Here is a 12,380-nt window from a genome sequence, read left to right as displayed (position 1 = left end):
TCAAAATGTACAAAGTCATATTGTTTTAATTGTGTGAAGGTGAATTTGCTATTTTTGTGATTTATATCTCTTGATCTCTATGAATAGTAGTCATTTTCCACAGGCAAGTGCTCAATGAAAGGAAAAGATTAAAAGCTACTTGATCCTATATCATTGGGTGTAGCTTTTAATTGACTATGTTGTTGATAATTGCTTTTACAAAATAACTTTACTTGCCTACTTCTGTGTTGTTGCATAGTAACTAATGTTTTTTCTAACTGTGCTTGGCATCACACAGGCAACTTTCCAGAATACAAAGAATGATTTAAAAAAAAATGAAGCACAAAGTAAAATATCTAATAGTTTCAAGTTATTTTATCAAAATTTTAAACCTCAGCAATCTAGACATTTATGTCTGGCTACTTTTGCAGCATATTTTAGTAGGATTTCTTTAACAATAATACAATGTGAACTAGAGTTGTATTTTCCTAAATTATTATAGATCAAACACAGAATACACATTGTTCTACAGTTGTTATTATACAGTAAATTACGCACTACACATTTACTTCTATAGTTTTAGAGTAAGCATGTAGATTAGATATTCTGGACCTATGTTTTTCTAAACAAACCCAGTGTATAATTCTACAATGTGGTTGTAAATATAGTGTTTAAATGTTACTGTTTTTTTAACTCTATGTAAGAACAATTTTATTCTATTAAACATCTTTTGAGAAATAGCTCAATTTAAAAAATACCTTTAAATTTTACATTAGTTTTTCTTCAATCACCTTGATAAATGTGTTTCTAGTTATCATTTTCTCACAGTAATTCGATATGATTTCCTCCATAAATTCATTGAAATGTGGCTAATGTGTTGTTGTTCTCCAAGTATCACAGCCTTACTGATTGCTGTACATTCTAACAGAAGGTTAATGTGAGATTGTTAAAATTCTAAAAATAAAACCAGTAGAAATGTTATATGCAGAAGAATATAGAGTATTAGAGTAACTTTGTGGTGTCTATGATTTTTTTTCAGTACATCAGTGTGAAAAGTGTCAGTATAGAGTGTTTTGTTAAATCAATCTCTAAACAATAGAAAATCCTGAGAGTATGCATGATAATCAAATAGAATACGATCTTGTGAATTACTTTTGAGTGAATGATTATCCCAGCAGCAGAATGTCCTTGTTGTGGACACAGCACACCTCATGGATGACCACTGAAGTAAATGACCACTCCTCATGAAACCCACCTTCCGAGATTTTTAGGACTTGATCCATTGCATTTTCTGTGTTAGTTGTTTAGGTTTCTGATGGCAGCATACATACACGCTTTCTTTGTACAACAGCAAGGACTTTAAGAAGATCTGAGTCCTGGAAGGGATCTGGATACACATTTCAGTATTTGAACATTCAAGTGTGTTCATTCATTGAATCTATAGATTGCATAGGGCAGCTCACACTGCCTGTTACTCAGCCGCAGGGGGACTCAACATCCTTTTAAGTCATCTGTGGGCATACTCATACACACATATGCTACACACATAATTTAAAATTTTAAAAAGTTGAAACAGAAACTACAATTGAAGTCTCTGTGTAGAGGATGCATGTGGTAGACAGAGTGTGAAATTACCAAAAGGCATTGGTGTGTCAGATGTTCTTCAGCATTGTCCTGATATGCACAGACAAAAATGCGTTAGAAGAGATAAGCATTGAAGGACACTTGAAAAGTGAAGAGTAAATTAAAATAAAAGAGCAAAAGAAAAGCATTAATTGTGGAAGGGCAAAGAAAATGCATATTAGACTCAAAGGAAAACGAGGTGTTAAAGCAGTAAATTGAACTGAGAAAGTTCTACTTAGAAAAGAAAAAAAAATACAACTCATTGAATTTCTCAAGATTGAAGCCTCCTGAGAATAGCAGCAAAATAAGTGCAGGAGAGGAGGAAGCAATATTCAAGCAGACTCAGGTGAGCTGTGCAAGACAGCAACAAGATAAATAAGTGCAAAACAGATGGTAGAATTGGTGGGATGTGGTTCTCAAGTGAGGGATGTAATGGGTTGAGTAGATCATGAGTACATGGAATTAATTGTTAGATACAGATTAGAAAACTGTAATTCTTACTGTCATTTAGGGTTGTTATGTGTGTGCACTCCAAATAAAGTTATTCACTGAGTAACAGGATAATTTGAGGCTTCTTTAAGCTGTTTGCCTGGCCCACTCTGCTGCATCTTATTAGGGTGCAGGTGTTGCCCTTCATTGCTTAGAAGCACACAGAATGCAAAACGCTTGAAGATATGGTAGAGTGGAAGGAAGGAAGGAAGAAGGAAGGAAGGAAGGAAGGAAGGAAGGAAGAAGGAAGGAAGGAAGGGAAACTTTTTTTTTTTTTTTTTTTGCTGTGAAGAGACACCATGACCAGAGCAACTCTTTTTTTTTTTTTTTTTTTTTTTTTTTTTTTTTTTGACTATTTTTTTTTATATATAACCAAGTCCATTTAAATGAAAACAAACATTTATAGACAATATTTGGGAATTTGGGCATCGTTCTTTCCAAACTACTTCCTGATGGTAAGGGGCTCTGTCATGGGGGATTCTAAGAAGATGCAGAAATCCTGGCTGTAGTCGCAAGGCTGCAGGTGTTTAGAATGTAGGATCACCTGGTACTCTGTTTCAGGCAGTCTGGCTTGATCAAACCACATTAGTCTGGAAGGAATCCACATCTTTTCATTTTCTGTGGAAACAAAAATAGAAATCCTTTCGCCCAGTAACTTGTCCTTCAACTTAAATTTTGGAGTCAAAGCATTTTTTTTAATTTAATTTATTATTTTACATGTCGATCCCAGTTCCCTCTCCCTCCCTCTCTTCCTCCCTCCTTCCTTCCCTCCCTTTTACCCTTTCTGCCCTCTCACATGCACTCTAACCACCCTCCCCTCCCATCCCCTCACCCCAATTCCATATGTAGGGGAATGCCATCCAGTTGGGGTCATGTAAATCTGACAGGTCATGTGAAGTAGGGACTAGGGCTTGTCTCCTGTCTCTAGATTAAGGCAGTTATCCCTCCATGGGGGATGTGTTTGCAAAGTCGAAAGGGAAACTTTAGATGTTTCTCTTTACAACAGATGGAGACCATTACAGAAACCCATAACCAATCAAAATGCAGAGTTGTGGTGCTAATCACAAAAGACAATCTATGTAACAACTCCCTCACCTAAGCTCAAGGACCATTGAGGAAGAGGTGGGAAGAAAAATTGTAAGAGCTAAAGGACCAGGGATTTTGCTGTGAAGTTGTGTCTCATAGGAATAACAGAAGATATACCCATAAAATTTCACCAACATAACTGCCTAATAATTAGCAGAACAAAGAGCAGCAACAGACATGCTGAAATGGACAGGAGAAAGCCCAGGTGGCTTCAACCCCACACAAAAAACTACACGCAGCTAAGAAATGCTGGGAGTAGGAGAAATAATTTTCTCCAGGGAAAAGCATAGAAACTGGTTATTTATACCAAATGGTTAACCTTGAAAACATACATACAAGTAACATTATACAGACAAACCTGGTTGTGTTTATGTATTTAGGAACATATTTGTATATACATATGTATGTGCAACAACAATTAATGAATAAACGGGCCAGGAATTTGAAAGAGAGCAAGGTTGGGTATATGAAAGAGTTTTGAGGGAGGAAAGGGGAAATGATATAATTATATTATAATCTCAAAAATAAAAGAAACAATTTAAAAAAGAGTATTATACTGAAAGAACTCGATTTTCTAAATAAAGAACTTGTTCTTTAAATACTTAAAATTTAAAATGTCAAATTAAAGATACAAAGTCAGACTTGAGTGGTTATAAAAAGAATTGGATTATGATTTAAAACACAATGAAACAGACCCATACTGAGATCCTTTCTGGAAACTACAAATAATTTAGAATGATATATTCTTCAAAAGCTGGCAGTATTCTGAATACTGAGAGCAAATGCCCTTCACTCCGATTTCAGGACTGTCTGCTGATTGCTACTGCTGCTGAGGGCATACATCCATTTACCTCTTTGTAATGATATTCTTGACCTTTTGGGAATCTCTCTGAGGACTGCCCAAGTGCTAGTGTAACTTATAAATAGCTGAGAAATCTGATCAAAGTCATCTTACAGTGAATGACTGTCCCCACCAAGGTACAGGTAAGACTATCACATCAGTTTTAGCAAAGAAGTAGAATCTAATCCTGTTCTCATGTGATAGACTAAATTCCACAAAATAACTGGCCAATACGTCATTTTCAAAGCTATAAACAGCAAGGATTGTGGAGTCATTCTACCAGATTTAAAGTAAGGAGGTGTGACAACTAAATGAAATCTGTAGTCTTCACTCAGATCTTTGCTTATGGATAGTGGAAAGATGTTTGAGATGAATAAAGTTACTGAAATTATTATCAAAATGTGGCAGAAGTAGATGATTGTACTATATCAATCTCAGTGTTTTGATTTTTTTTCTTTTTCAAGGAAACCACCAAGTACACTTCATTTGCATGAGAAAACAGTCATAAGGCTCATTGGCAATGTGTTCTAATTATGTGAGAAAGTTTCCTTTCTTTTGGGAAAATACATAAGGAATATTTTACAGTAATGATGCACTGTATTTATAACATCTTCAAGGATCACAAAGATCACATATGTACTGTGTATAAATAAGATGAAGTGCATGACTATATGCCATCATATATATAATATTTACTGAGGGAAAGACAGTACATTTTTTAATTGCCTAAAATGTTAACAAGGGAAACTGGTATGGAGAGATAATGGAATGCTTTGGACTCTTATACTTTTTCTGTATATTTTAGAATAAGACATTTAAAAGCTAAGCTCTTAAAAATGAAACACAAATGTCTGAAAACCGAGATTCAAAACAATAAACCTAACCAAGTTAAATTTGATTTGTCTAGATGAGGCCATGTGCTGCCTCCCTATTGATTTTTCAATGAACCTCAAAACAAGAATAGACATTTTGATTCCCCTTCAGTAAGCAGAATTATGCATTTGTGGTTTGGCTTTGGTTCACAGCCTCATTGGTGGGGGGGGGGGTCTGATTTCCAATTTAAATACAACCTTTCAAGATCGCTATGACTCATAACGTCGTCTTCTTCTTGCTCAATTTACAAGGGTGAGTTTTGAAATCCCAATAGTCAGAATGCATACACCAGTGACAAATTTGTTTTACTGCATCCTCAGTGAAAACTAGGACTGCTGATTTGCTTTAATGGAAGTGAAATGTAAACACAAAGCAGAGGGTATACATGTCACAGACAAACATTGTCAGAATAATTTGTGAAACAAAACTACCAGTGTTGTAACATTGTACATTTAGGTATACCAAAATAATGACCATTGTCAAATTAAAGTGATCCTTGTATGTGGGATCAGCCATACTGCAAGACAGAATATACAAAATACATCAAATGTCTCAGTCCTACTAATGTGATTTTAGGAAGACTGTCCAACATGTAAGGATGTTGGCACTTTCAAACAGAAAATACCTTGTTTTCATTCAAGTCTTGAAATGTTTTAGAACAATACTTTGAAAAACATCCCAAGAAAGTATCCTAAAGGTGAGGCTACTTACTGGAGAAGGCACTAATATTTACTTTTGCAACTGCTTTTATCATTTTCTCTTTCCTCCTTTCAAGCCATAGTCTAGTTTTCACAACCTAGCCAGTCCTTGGTGAAATTCATAGAGTTGTTAGTATGATAATTACAATTGCTTTATACTGGATTGAATGTAAAATTCTGGTTATTTTAACCTCACCTTATCTAACCCTTTTTACTTCCTACATGGATGTTTTGTTTTCAATAATTGCCTTTGGTCTGATGTTTCCAAAATATTGTAAGTTCAGGACAAGACCACTATGTCATTAATTATAATTGAGTAGAGTTACAGAACATCTAGTCAATTGTATACAATTAAAGATTTCTATAAAATGATACTTGTAGACTAAATCATATGAATTTTCATACAAGCTCTACATAAGTGCCCATGTTGTAGATATAAAGTTGAAGTATAAAGATTAATGGAGAGTCTCATATGAGGTGAGGTGGGCTCATACTGTCATAGAGAGAGCCAGTGAGAAAGATAAATGGAGAGTAGTAACACGCACGTTTTTCAGGAATTAAAATTCTTTGGAGGAGTTTTGTAGTAACTCAAAGAAAAATTAACAATTTCTGCTCCTGGTTTGGGGAAACAAGATCTAACAATTTTTAAATGTATTTTTAATTGAAAGTATGATGAAACAATGATTATGATGACAAATAGGAATGCCAAAGGAAGAACTTGGAAATAGATGAAGGAAGGACAGGAGTCAAAAGCCTAGTCCTCAGCCGGACACTGGTGGCACACACCTTTAAACCCAGCACTTTGGAGGCAGAGGCAGGCAGATCTCTCTGAGTTCAAGGCCAGCCTGTTCTATAGAGCAAGTTTTCAGGACAGGATCCAAAGCAATACAGAGAAACCTTGTCTCAAAAAACAAGAAAGTAGTTACTAAGAAAGTAGATATATCACTCTCATTTCCTAATGAAGATACAAAGTAAAAACAAACAAAAACCTATGTGTTAAAAAAAAAGTTTTAAAAAAAACTTTTTGTAATAAATTTTTTTAGCAGATGTTGTGAGTGTAATCAATACTGCAAAAGTCCTTGAAACCATGACCCACTCTTTTGTAACCATGCTCTAATGGACACAGGTCAGCATAACACTCTGACCAACCTGAAATTACTAAGGAGTTGACCAGCAAATTGTGACAATAGCAGGAAATACCCTAGCTGGAGACTCCCCTGTGGTGTCCTAATTTCTACAGAGTTTCCTTTTTGACATAATTTGTTTGAAATAGTTTTAGAATATTCTTTGTAAAATCCTTTTCATTTTGCATAGCTAAGAGAATCCCCCCTTTTCCAAGTTTTTAGAAGATAAAGAAAAATCATTAGTAATTCACTTCAGTTGTCTGACAAATACTGCTTTGAATGAGAAAGTCTAACTTCCTTATAAAATACATTTGATTCGGTGCATTAGCTTAATGATGTAACGATGTAGTTAATTTCCCAGCTTCTCTTCTCAGATTCTCACTGTTGAGTACTGCTCTTTATTCTTTTCTTTTCTACAGTAGTGAGAATGTGGCACTATTCACACCCATTTTAAATGGCAGAGTTCAACAGTTAGTGATTAGTTAGTGATAAATTCACAGAGGAAAGAGAACTAAATCTGAAAGCACCAGTTGACTTAGTCTAAGGTCTTTTAAAGAACTCAAAAAGAAGGCTGAAGGACATGGATCCATCTTGACTTTTGTTTATGAGAAGGTGAAATAATCTGGTTCTGTGAGCCAGGGACTATGTCACTCTTGTCCTCACTTGTCTCATTTACAGAGTGAGAAAATTGGATGACACGACTTTCATGCTCCCTATGCTCTGTGACAGTACGACCTGCTTTCCTTCTGTTTCATGAGTCTCACTCCTATCTCCACTGGGGAATATAAAGGGGTTCCTAAGTCCATGTCATGGGGGGATCAGCTAAACAAAAACTGAAAACAGTGGTGGAAGGTACTTGGACAGAAACAACTATGACTTAGTCTTCCTTTCTTGGTGCTCCTGCACTTGCCCCGGCTTTCCTTGGAGTTCTCATCTTTAGTTCCTCCCATGTAGGCTCTTTATCACTCCTCTAGTTGGTTGATCAGGTGTCTTCTCAGTTTTCTTCTCTGACCACTGCCACATGAGAGAGTTGGAATTTCTTCAGTTCCCTGGGTGTTCCCATCCCTAAGAAATATCTTTAGGAAACTCTTCCAGAATATTTGTTTGAGTAATTTGGTTGTCTTGGTAATTATAAACACTATATTTTAACATTAAAATTTGAACAGTGTCCCTGTATTAACTGAACATTTAAATGTAATGGAATGATTAAATGAAAAATTTAAAAGATTTTTTTTAAAAAATTTTTTTAGTACTTACCTAACATGTGCGTATGTTTTACCTGCATAAGTGTCTAAGTAGCACATGCATGCGGCTCCAACAGAGGGCAGATGAGGGCATGGGATCCCCTTGAACTGGACTTAGAGTTGTTTGCTGCCACGTGGGTGCTAGGAACTGAACCCTGGTGGTCTAGAAGAGCAGCCAGAGCTCTTAACTGCTGTTCCATCTCTCCAGTCCGCCCAATTTTTTTATGTTTAAGCAATAATTCCAGATGTTGTGTTTACTATTCTAAGTGTGCTTCTAAATCCAAAGATCTACAAACTGAGAATATTTGAATGGATTATTAACATTAATATATGTAAGATATATCTTAGGGCTTTATTATAAGGGAAGACATTTAATTGGGGCTGGCTTACAGTTCAGGGGCTTAGTCCATCAAGGCAGGAAGATAGTAGCATGCAGGCAGATATAGTACTGGAGAGGCAGATGAAAGATCTGTATCTGGATCCACATGCAACAGGAAGAGAATGAACCACTGGAGCTGGCTCAAATATCTAGAATCTCAAAGCCTGGTGACATTTCTTCCAACAGAGTCACACCTACTCCAACAAGGCCATACAGCCAATGATTGCCAGTCCCTTTGAGTCTATGGAGGCCATTTGTTTTCAAACCACCACAAGGAATTTAAACTATTTTTTATTCAAAATTCAGAATCTTGGGGGGGTGGGGAATGTGTATCAGCTAACACCTTACTGTTTAGCCTTATAAAATTAAGATAGTCACTAGGTAGTGTCAGGAGCCTCTAAATTATGAGTTTTCTTGATTTGATGGTCTTGACAGCTATGAGAGTGCCAGTCAGGGATTTTATAGACTATTTGTTTAGTCTATCTTGACTGTGGTTGTATTTTCTGGTAGGAATGACTACCAAGGTAAATGCTATTTTGGAGTTATAGCGTTTTAGATTTTGTTTGCTATGCTAACACACCACTCTAGCTCATAACTTAAAATTACATGATAGCAATGAAAAAAAGGTGTTTTGCTGATAATTTTATTTAATGTCTGTTTCCCCGAGAAACAGAAGGCAAGCCCCATGTAGAAGTTCTTAGCTGTTGTGTCTATCATTCTAAAGCACATCCTAAGTCTGAAGCTTGAGAGTCAGTGATAGATACCAGAAGAATCCGAAACACTGCTAAGAATTGAAAGGCAGACATGAGACCAACCCCTATGAGCAACTTAATTCTCCCACAGAAGTAAATGTGGGTACCACTCTTGTCACTGGTATTGAAGAACAAACTTTCTGCCCTAAATCAGCCATTCTAACCAAGAATATTTGACCTCTTCAAATGTAAATAAAACAACTTGTCATTGAAGATCTTAGATATGATAAAAAAAATAAACTACTAGTGAAAAACAAAATAATGTTGCTTAAGGGGACCAGAAATATGTTCTGGCATTTCTGACTATTCAAGCATTAATGCACACTTTCCACCTATGGGGACTCTTGGATGATAATGTTCTTAGGAACAGTTCAACCCCATTCTTTGCAAAGAAAGCAACTACATAATTTTCTTTTTGCTAACTTTTAGCACCAGGGTTATTCATTACCTCTGCTTTCCTGTGAGATCATTGAGAATGAATATGTGCTGCTGTTTTCTCTTTCATTAATTTATTCATCTGTCCACTCATTCAAACACCCATGTATTTATCCTTATATTAAGTGGATACTTTCTGGGAGGTTGCAATATTCAAGATATGTTTATTCTAACTTGCATCTCACTTTTTGTCAGTGTTTGCATCTTTGTGGAAGCGTGCCTGGAGTAAACAACTGCAAAAGAGGAAAGGCTTGTTCTGCCTGTGCTTTCAGTGGGGAGGGTGTGGGGGAGCTGCTCACATCATGGAGGGTCTGAATGAGAGGAGATAAACAGCAGGAGGGCTAGAGCCTGTCATTACCTCCAGGACAGAGCCATGTGACTGACTTCCTCCAACCACACCACTCTGTAGCACTAATTTAATTGTTCTTAATAATAAAACTCAGATATTGGGGTAAAGCTGAAGATCAGAGAAGCAAAGCAGCCAGCCACTAGAGAGTTCTCACTTCTATCAATACTCAGACCAAAGGGAAGAGTCTGTCCTCAAACTGCCTCAGACTGCTCAGACTGCTCTGTTCCTCAGACTGAACTGCTCCTCAGACACATACCTCTCTTGTCTCCTCCTACCTTATATTCCTCTCTCTGCCCACCCATATCACTCCTGTCTCCACCCCTCTACTGCTGGAACTAAAGGCATGTGATTCCCAAGTCCTGGGATCACCTTTGTGTGAGCTCTGGTTCTCTTTTAGACAGATTCAATCTCAAGTAGCCCAGCCTTGAACTCATAGAGATCCATCTGTCTCTGTCTCACTGGTGCTAGGATTAAAGGTGTGTGCCACTACTACCTGGCCTCTATGGCTAACTAGTGTGGCTGACTGGCTTTGCACTCTGATCTTCAAGCAAGCTTTGTTTGTTAGATCATAAACAAAATATCATCACATCAGGCAGACCCCACTTTCTGCAATGTCAGCACTCCAATAACATATTCAATTTTTAGATCCATGAGTGGTCAGAAGTCTTATGATCTATTGTTTCAGAAATGCCTTCCCTGACACACCCAGGTGTGTGTTTGTCTAATCTCTGAGGTGTTAACAATTATACCAAATAGATAATCAAGATTAACCTTCACAAAGACCTTGGATCAACAGTTGGGGTGACCATGAACACTGTGCTTGAATTCCATTATTATTTACCAAATAAGTCACAGAATAACTGTAAGATCATATTTCATGTATTTGTTATGACTGATTCTGTATTATTTATATGTCCCATCATTCAATTCTCAGGAAAATCTTTACTTTTACCTTTTCTGACAGGAACTATCTTCCAACCAAATAGAAAAGGTTTACTTCAGTCCACAAACCCTTATAACAATCTAAAATGAGTAAACTGAACAGAAAATCTTCCACATTAGAAGCAAATGGAGTTTTCTAAATGATGTTCCTTAATTATGCTTTATATTTTTAGGCATATATTCTTTTTTTTTCAGTTTGCCAAGCTGTGACTGTTTATTAACTGACCAGATTTAAAAAAATACCACAGGCAGCACCTTAGTTCATCCGTCTAATAGGCTTGTTTATCTGGTCTTCCCTGTTGCCAGCATCGCCACCTTCCACAAAGTGAGTGGTCTTTTTCTTCATCCTGTCCCGTGGAGAAGACAGTTTGAAAAGCCACAGGAAGTTGTTGGCTTCCTTGAAGCATTTCCCCACTGTGTAGATCTCATGGATCAGATCCTCCATGCAGCTAATGCCATATTTACCAAGAGATCGAGCAATCAAGGAATTATCCGTCAAGGCAATTCTCTTCTTATTGATTTTGTCATAGCCATGCTTGTAGATGAGCTCGTTTACTGACTTCACATTGGGGTACCCCCATGCAATGTATGGTTCCATGATCCTCAGCATGTTAATCAAAGCCTTGTTGAGCTTAACAAAGGTGTCATTGAAGATCTGACGAAGATGGAGCAGCTGCAACACCTTGTGGACCTTTGGGCTCACACCACTGATACCTCAGATTCCAATGACGAATGCCAGCTTGGGTTCTGCAGGAACGTAGAAGTTTCCGGCTTTCCTTGCCATGCTAGCCGTGCGAATTTCCATATTGTACATCTGTCTGTATTCCTTGTGATAATGCTTTGCCTTTTCATAGATGAGCTTCCTCCATGCCTTCTGGAGCATCTTCAGTGCAATTTTTTCCGAAAGCACTTCACCTTCAGCTCTGCAAAATTCCTTCGCTTTTTCTTAAGGGTTTTTGGCACAGCAGGAACCTTCTTTTTCTTCTCCAGCCCAGCCTCCATGGCTCCTTCCAGTAGGGGGAAGGGGATGGGAGAGAGCGGCATATATTCTTTATGATTAATTTTAATCTGCCATCTTAATAGATCAAAGGGATGTTCAGGTAGCTGATAAAACTGTTTTTCCCTGCAATGTATTGTGGGGGGTTTATGGAGCAGATTAGTTCCTAATCTGTAACCTGAGTGAAGATCACTCACTTATTTGTGGGTGGGCATTATTCAGTGGGTTGACCACTTGAATAGAACAAAAAGGATAAGAAAGGTGTATGTATTCACATGCCTCCTCCCAAATAGGAAGCTCACCTTCCTGTGCCCTGCTACAAGCCTCCTGAGGACTGGGGACTATATACAGGGGGAAGGGGCGTCCCTGAGGACTAGCCTTCCCAGAGTCTGCCAGCACCCTGATTCCAGCTCCAACTACAGTAAGAGATAAGCTTGGGCCTGTTTCCAACCTGCCTTGCAGAGCTCTGCTCCGAGTCCTGGGACCCGCTTACACAGGGAGGAGCCCTTCCAGGCTACCCGCCTGCTTGAGGCTGTCAGTGCCCCGGTCCGCCTCCACTCATGGAAGGA

General features: G+C 37.6%; 1 pseudogene; it reads right to left on the bottom strand.

Annotated features, from left to right (window-relative positions):
- Positions 1 to 11,004: 11,004 nt before the first annotated feature.
- On the bottom strand, positions 11,005 to 11,816 carry LOC127221863 (60S ribosomal protein L7-like; annotated as a pseudogene).
- Between the last annotated feature and the right edge of the window lie 564 nt (positions 11,817 to 12,380).

The sequence above is a fragment of the Phodopus roborovskii genome, unplaced genomic scaffold (assembly GCF_943737965.1).
Source record: "Phodopus roborovskii unplaced genomic scaffold, PHOROB, whole genome shotgun sequence".
Classification (NCBI taxonomy): domain Eukaryota; kingdom Metazoa; phylum Chordata; class Mammalia; order Rodentia; family Cricetidae; genus Phodopus; species Phodopus roborovskii.
Note: the sequence above shows the minus strand (reverse complement) of the source record. Positions and strands in the feature narration are given on the sequence as shown.